Below are 8,484 nucleotides of genomic sequence, written 5' to 3' on the forward strand. Positions count from 1 at the left end.
CTGTGGAGGGTACAGTAGGGTATGAATGCATGAGGCAACTGAAGCTCCCTTTTTTGAGTGGGGAGCACATGAGTAGTGGCTGTGCCCATACCAACGGGATGAAATGTGATCTCCTTTGAATGCATGGTGAGACCTTGATATTGTACCCACAGATAATAAGCCCATGGTATGTGTCTGTCCCTGCCTTAGGTTGGGGAGATATACAGGATGGACATAAAGTTAATGTGCAATTTACTATGTTAAACTCTTTAAATTGCACACAAACTTTATATCCACCTTGTGTATGTATGTATTGTCTATGTCTATATTAAAAAAACAGGAGCATAACTTGCTGTTATCTTTCAGGAGCTCACAGCCTAGGACTAGAAGATCTAATAATAAGTAGGTAAGCAGTGTAATAAATGTTACTTGACTTTGTGAGAGTTCTTGACTCCACCTGGAGAGATCAAGGAAAGCTTCAGAAAGAGGTTATGTTTAAATGAGTTTTGAGGATTGAGTAGGAATTAACTGGGAGAAGAGAATGGGAAAGAGGGTTCGAGGCAGGAGGAAAATGATGGGGCCGCAAGCACTGAGTTGGGAAATAGCAAAGTGACTTCATACACCTGTGGATTTAGCCTTGGCGGGCCTGGTGGGTGCTGTGGAGAGGCAGGGCACTGGGCTGGGAAGGTGGGCAGGAGGAAAACCTAGACCTGCTGTGCTGAGGGTTTCAGTTTTAAATGTAGTTCACAGTGAGTCATCTGTTGATTGAATAAGCACAGGCGATTTACATGATAGAGTGAGCTTGCAGAGATGGAGGATGCCTTGATGAAGATGAGACTGCAAGAGGAAGGTTCCGAAAGAAGCCCATCACTTCAGGCCTGCACTAGGGCAGCGCAGACGGAGGAGACAGGCATATTGAGAGGAGTGGTGGGGGAGGCAGGTGGACATGACTCCTGAGGGTAAGGAAGAAACAGAGTTCTGCTTGGTTTGGGTGACTGGACACCACAGCGACATTAACCAAGATGGAGAAGTGGGGTGGCTGGCGGAGGTAGGGGCTTCTGATTTTGGCATACTGATCTTTGAGGTACCAGGAGGGCACATCCAGCTTCAGGTGGAGGTAAGCATCTGGCTGTGTCATACTGAGAGTGGAATCCATCTAGAACATAGAGAAGCACGTCAGGAACGGGTGAGTGAGGGAAGGCTGGTCAGTGATGAGACATACAGAGAATAATGATGGGGGTAGCAAAGGAAGCCCCCAGTTTGGTTTTTGAGAATTTTAAGTCTCCAGAAAAGTTGAACATACAAACACAATGGATATCTGCTTATGTTTCAACTAGAACTAACAATTTTAACATGTCACATTTGCTTTAATCTGTTCCTGTTAAGTAAGGCCCTTCCTTATGAAGGAAGCAAGGAGATAGCCAAGGAGACTTTTGGTGAAGAGCTCTGAGGGCAGAGGCAGCCTGTGCAGAAACGCTGAAGTAGAAGGATGTTTAGCTTGTTTGCTGATAAGCAAGGAAGTTATATGGCTAGAGCAAGAAAGAAAGGGGAAGAATTATAGGAGACAAGGTTATGGAGGTAGCAAGAGTCTCTATCATTTAGAGCCTTGTAGGCTGTGGCAAGGAGTTTAGATATTTCTAAGGAGATGGGAAGGTATTGGAGGTCTTTAAGATAAATGTGACATGAACTGATTTATATTTTTGAAGGATTGCTCAGACTGTAGCAAATAGACTGGGGTGGAGAGCAAGGTTAGAAGCCAGGAACTTAGATCTAGATAGAGACTACTGTAGTAATCCAGGCAAGCACTTACGTGGCGTGGACAATACTAGTGGGAGAGGCTATTAGAGGTGTGTTCTCTGGCTACACTGAAGGTGGAGTCAATAAGATTTGTACATTGGATTGGAGGTAAAACATAAGACAAAGCAAAGGGTCAAGGATGCTCCCAAGGTTTTGACTTCTTGTGGTGGAATGGAAATGGGGTTGGGTGGAGAAATCAAGAATCTGTTTTAGAATGCATCAAGTTTGAGGTGCCTGTTGGGGCATCCAAATGGATATATTGAATAGACAGTTGGATAGGGAAGTCTGAAGTTCAAGGGAGTGGCCTGGGTTAGAGAGACGGGTAGAAATGAGACCCAGACATGCAGGCTGGAAGCACTGTAGAAGGGATAGGTTGAGACACTGGTAAGAAACCAGAAAGAGCAGGAGACAGGGCTGTCCTGGGTGTCATGCAGAGAGGTGAGGGTGCACAGCTCTGTCAGCTGAGATGAAAAGGAGGTGTGTGACCCTTGCAGGTCTCCTTTATGAGAGCTGTTTTGGGGGAATATTAGTGTCATTAGAGCAAGTTCGCAAGTGAATGGGAGGAAAGGAAATAAGAGGTGCAGAGAAAGCAGGCAAGAGAGAAGTGTAGTGTTAAGACAGGCTTAATAAATATCTGAAAGACATGGGATAGAAGGAGGTGCACGTGGAAGGGAGTTGCTGGAGCATAGAGGAATTCACCCAGGTCAGAGTTGGGTGACACCTCAGCCTTAGGGTCATCCAGGCCGAGGCTGCAATGAGCGCCACCCCTCCCCCCACCTGTCCTTCCTAGTTGGAGGTAAGTCTGTTGAGCATGTTTTCTGTTAGCAGCTGTCTCTGGGGATGGTAGTGGTACAAACAACCTGTGAGGTAGTTCCCTAAATAATTTTTGGGCGGAGAACCTGAGGCCTCAGGACTACATGTGGCTCTCCAGATCCCCAACTACAGCACCTCAGCTGATTCGTTCTGTAAAATTTGGATTCAGTGAAAAGGTGCGTGCATGCAGGATCCAGAGGCCACATGAGACTTTAAGGCCACAGAGTTTGGAACTACAGAGCTTATTCAAATAATTTTGAATAATGTTAAACTGCCGTGAAACACCTCCCCCCAACACACCTTTCTTTGCTGATAATTTGCATCCCATCTTGATGTGAATAAATAATTACATTCTTATCTCCCTAAATTGCATTTTAAATGAAAATATTAGAACATAAGTATTTGTATTTTAGGCAGAAGTCTTCTGACAGAAGTCATCTGAAGTCATATATTTTTAAAGTAGTGATGAATTTTTGATATAAACAAGTTGAAATAGAAACACATTACTCAGATACAATCCTTATGCAATAGTCTCTCTGTAGCAATTTCAAAGTGTTTTAAGTATTTTCAAATAGACACAAATATCTAAGGCTACTAGATAAATGTTGATGTTCAGGCTGGGCTAAATCACAGCCATTCAAACTGAAACAGCAGTTCAGAGGCCTATTTTATAACCGTATTAAAAAATCTGTTCCTCTTTTACTCAAACTGAGTTCAGGGGTATAATGGATCCCATTATAGGTAAAAGGTCTGTGACTCAGCTTTCAAGCTACTCAAACTCTTGGCTGTTTTAATTGCCACTATTAAAGCTTTAGTACTTTTATGTCATAAAAATAGATATCGTTGATATAAAATGTGTATCTGTGCCCTTACAGTTAGCTAATCAACCATGTGAGTTTGGAGTTATGTAGGGTTTATGCCAGATGGGAACATGACAAAAATTACAAATTTGCTTAGAGTCTGAGCAAATTCAAGAAGAAATTTGTGATTACCATGTGGAATCTAAGAAAAAATTGTATATAATAATAAGGACAATTATCAAGCTAGAATATTTCCAAAAAAGAAACTGACTTTGTTTTGGTTTTCTTTTTAACTACACTTAATTGATAGAATGATGGATATTTTTACCATCGTTCTCTTTCTCAAAACCAAGAGAATAGTGTGTCTCTGATTCTAATACTGTGACTTTAGTGATCCAAGAGAAATGCAGGAATCATTCTTCTGACTCTTGTTTAACACATCTGTTTAAATTTAAGTATGCTAAGTGGAGGTGTTTCTCTCTATATGTTCTGGTGTATAGTTACAGACAAAAATAAATCCCTGCAAAGGGGAAAATATCAAGGTGTGAAGGAAACTCCAAGAACACAGTGGGGGCTAACTGTGAAAAGCTGGTTAGTTCTGGGCTTTTCCGCCTGGTATGCTAGTGTGTGTCACAGTCATTCAGTATTCATTTTGCTGGACACAAACCTGGTAAAGTTTCTCTAGAAAAGACTTAAAATGAGCAGGTCTCAAGAAAAGTTTAACTGCTTAACCACTGTGTACACACATATTAATTCTTATTGTGTAAATAGATTAGCAAATTGGTGGGAAGTTTGTAAGTTTTTCTATTCTGCAGTTGTAATTGTGGGATTGTATTCAGATAAGACAAAAAAACTGACTCAAATCTGAACAGTTCTAAAACTAAAACCTACCCACACAAAACATTTGTGAGCTAATATACATAACCAGCCTTCCATTCTTGCCCAGCTGTGTAGATTCAATTATAATAATTTTCTCAGTTGCATAACATTGCTGTTTGTTTATTACTGCGTTATTAGTCAGTGAATGAACCTCCCTCTTTTTGACCCCTCAGCAGTGTTTATAAAACACTTAATTGCTTTGGTATCTTCTGTTTCATGTTTAATTCCAGCTGGAAGGAGTCATGGGGGACACAATCCCCTGTAAGTGTTAAACTGTTTCTAATGTGCTATAAACTTTCTTCTTACAATAAGTATTAGAAACCATAATACTGCTTATAGCACAGTTTTATTCAGTCTTTTTTACTTGAAAATGGAAAGATTTTTCTTTACTAAAAATCTCCATGTGACAAATTTAAGTGGCAGTTAACTATCTAATATCTTATACTCTAGCTTTTAAAATGCTGCTTTCTTGCTACAGGCAGGTGCTTTACCTTGCCTGGGCTCTTCCTGTCTGAGTGGGTCTCACCTCTGTCCGTGCCATTACATCCTCCTCTTCTTTGGAGAAACTTTAGCAGGATTGTATAATGACCGAGAATGTGGACTTTGCAGAGAAGTTGCCTGGTTTGAATTTTGACTCTTCTTATAATTGGTTTTCTGTGACTTGGGGCAGATCTCCTAACTTTTCTCTGAGCACCTTGGTTTCCCCATCTGTGAAATGGGGCTAATTTCATAACATTGTTGTGAACCTGGAATAGTGCATGGCCTAGAAGTGCTTGTGATATCATCATCAGCATCTTTACGAAGTGTAAGGATGTGCCATTGTCTTTATGTGGAAAGATAAATATCTTAAGAAGAAAGAGGAATCCTGTGTGAGAAAAGCAGAAAAATATTTCAGATGAGAGTTGCAGAGGATTTTAAAGTCTGTACTAGTTATTTATTGCTGTATGACATATTACAGGTTGAATATTTCTTATCCAAATTTTTTGAGATTATAAGTGTTTTGGGATTTCATTTTTTTTAGACTTTGGAATACTGGCATTATCCTTGCTCATTGGACTTCCAGGTTTTCAAATTAGGGGTACTCAACCTATACAGTAAACCTAGTGGCTTAAAATAATATCCACTTCCTCTCTCATGGTTTTAGAAAGTTTTGGATGTGGTTTAACTGGCTGTAGCTGGGTGTTGTCAGGACTGTGTTCTCATCTGAAGTCTTGACTAGGAAGGAATTCATTTCCAGTCCGTTCACGTTTTTGACAGAATTCATTTCTTGCTCTGAGTGACTGCGGCTACAGTTCTTGCTGGCTGTTGCAGGGGCCACCTTAGCTCCTGAAGTCTGCCTGAAGTTCCCTGCTGTGGTGGTTCTCCACTATGGTGGCTGGCTTCCTCGAAGCCAGAAACAGAGCGCCTCTCCTATCCTCGAGAACAGGCCCCACCCGCTTTAAAAGCCTCCCTGGGATAAGTCAGGCCTACTTGAGATAATCACCCTTTAAATACTTCAAACCGGTTGATTTGGAAACCTTAATCACACCTGGGAAACCCTTGCCCCTTTGTCATATTCTGTTGGCTTGAATTCATGGGGCCCTTCACACTCAGGAGGTGGAAATGGTGGGGCAGTCTTAGAATTCTGCCTCCCACAAGAAGTGAATGAGTTTTTATAGGACTGAAGTACTCTATCATTAAGCATTTATTGCAAACTAAATTTGCCAGACTCTAAGTCTTTGAATCCTGGGGAACTTGCCTAGAGTGTGTAAATTAACTTTATTACTGAGCTCCTCTTTAAAGATTCTTCTCTTCTCAATTCTGCACAAACCACTAGAATTGTTCCGTGTTAAAAACACACCTTTGTCAGTCTTTGAAATTTGACTTTTTAAATTCGTAGGCATAGCATAAGAAGTTACTTTTAATACTGACCATTTAAAAGTAGTAGAAACTTAACTGCAAACCTAGTAAAAATTGCTTTCCCAGAGCCAAACTCTACATTTTACCCTTCCAACTTAGAGATCAAACTTGCTGTTGAATATACTAGGGATGGCAAAATGCAGTGTTAAGTGTATAGTAAGAGGTCATTGTGTTGAATTAAACTTTTTTTAGTATGTAAGTGTGGTCTTTGTCGTTAGTGTCTTTGAATAGGCTTTGTCTGTGTGAAACATCTTACGTTTTGCCAAGTTTGATCCTTGATAAGTTGAATAACGTTAGGTGTGGGTGTCTTCTGCCAAAATCAAGTTTCCAGACATATCTTTGAGAACAGTATGAACCTTAGGGCTGACTTGAAATAAACAAAACAAATGCTAGTGAAATGGAAATTGGTTTTATAGAATTTTGTTCATTCACAGTTATTGAATGAGCCCCTAAGGGAAGGGCACTATACAAGATGGTAAAGAAAAGGAAGAAGGGAGAGGTGGTAGAATTGACTTTGTTAAGCCCACTAAACGTGTTCTTTGACATTTTTACTTTTAGAAACAATGTCCAATGAAAGATGACACTTGGTGATTTTATTGCTGTAAGAAGTATAGAAATCCAGACCCAAAGGGTAAAAATATAACTGTCTCTCAGAGTCCTCTCCTGCGCTTGCACTTTGGTTTGCTTATGGTTAGTCAGTGGGCACCAGGATGTCTATGTTGCAGGCCCTGCTTTTTCTTGAGGTGTTGCTTCTATAGGAGGTTGGGAAGACAGGCCTGCTGCCTACAGAGAATTACTCCTCTGCTGGGGCCCAGGACACTTAGGTTATTCACTACCACTGTGATTAGCTTTGAATTGTGTTGCATTTGTGTTTGTTTCTGACCTGTGCAGTGTAGTGATCATTTCTGTTGGCCTCTCTACATTTCTCTTCCTTCTATCAAAAGTACTTCAGGGATAGGAAATATGGCATACACTTTTGGGAAAGCTAGCACATGTAAAAATATAATTCAGGGCTCATATAAACAAGCTAATTTTTATAAGCATTTATGAATTAATGGAGATACGTTGAAAGTATGTTCATTTTAGCATCACTTCTGCTCTTTGCCCTAGGGATGTGCATGTAGACAAACTGGCTGTTTGCACTGTGCAGTTCGTAAATGCAAGCCTGCAACTTCATCTGGTGCTTTTCCTAAGAAGTAGCAGTTCATCTCTCACAAAGCTGGAGAAAAGGACTGGCTAAGTTAGAGTCCTTGAAATATAGTAGATAAAATACAAAATCACATTAGCAGTTCTTCATGGGTGGTTTTGGAAGAATTTTCAAGATAAGAGCAGGGAGTGGGGTTATCTTTTTCTTAGACTTGGTTCAGTTCCTGAGACAAAGAATGTCTCAGTGTTGATTGAATTGAATTATACAGTAGATCCTCTGTAAGTTGACCATCCAAGGGACTATAACAAACTGGTTAGCATATGGAGGAGGTCAACATAAGGAACCAGGCCTAAACGTACTGGTACGTACCTGTGGTACGTGTTTATCTGGTCTAGGAAAATTAGGTCAACTTGAGGAGGTGGTCAAGGTAAGGAGGTGATCAACTATGGAAATTCTACTGTACTTTGTCAAGCAGGGTGATTTTGACAATCATGCTGGATGATAATTGTTGGCTGTAAGACACAGTAAGAATGTCCACTTTTTTCTTCTTTTTTGAGACAGTCTTATTTTGTCACCCTTGGTAGAGTGCTGTGGTGTCACAACTCACAGCAACCTCAAACTCTTGGGCTTAATTGATTCTCTTGCCTCATCCTCCCAAGTAGCTGACTTGGCACCTGACCCAGTGCCTGGCTATTTTTTTTAGAAACAGGGTCTCGCTCTTGCTCAGGCTAGTCTTGAGCCCTTGAGCTCAGGGCCTCCCAAGTGCTGGGATTACAGGCATCAGCCACCCATGCCTGGCCCCTTAACTTACATTTTTTATCTTTGAAAAGTTAGTGAGTCTCTACAGCTTTGATTTGGAACTAAAGTTCTCTGATCCTTTGAAGGGAAAAATTCCAAATTTGTATTAAATTATAAGCCATATTAACCTGAAGATTAGGGTTAGTGTGTTAGAACTTAAGGCCTTTATGGTTTTAGGAAAAGACAGCAAACTACTCTCAGGGCTTGTGCTGTGGCCATAGCCAGGGCTAAAGAGCTCCGCAGCCACTCCATGTAGCTGTGGACGGGAGAGCTCTGTAGCCGCCCCGTCCAGCTGTGGACGGGACAGCTCCGCAGCCGCCCCGTCTAGCTGTGGACTGGAGAGCTCCGCAGCCGCCCCGTCCAGCTGTGGAC

The 8,484-nt window shown here is 41.2% G+C and overlaps 1 protein-coding gene across 2 annotated transcripts in view; it reads left to right on the forward strand.

Annotated features, from left to right (window-relative positions):
* Window positions 1-8,484, forward strand: part of CHD7 (chromodomain helicase DNA binding protein 7) — a 126,417-nt gene that overhangs the window by 24,627 nt on the left and 93,306 nt on the right. The window lies entirely within an intron of this gene.

This window comes from Otolemur garnettii, unplaced genomic scaffold (genome assembly GCF_000181295.1).
Source record: "Otolemur garnettii isolate 467f Iridium unplaced genomic scaffold, OtoGar3 scaffold00234, whole genome shotgun sequence".
In the NCBI taxonomy this organism is placed as follows: Eukaryota; Metazoa; Chordata; class Mammalia; order Primates; family Galagidae; genus Otolemur; species Otolemur garnettii.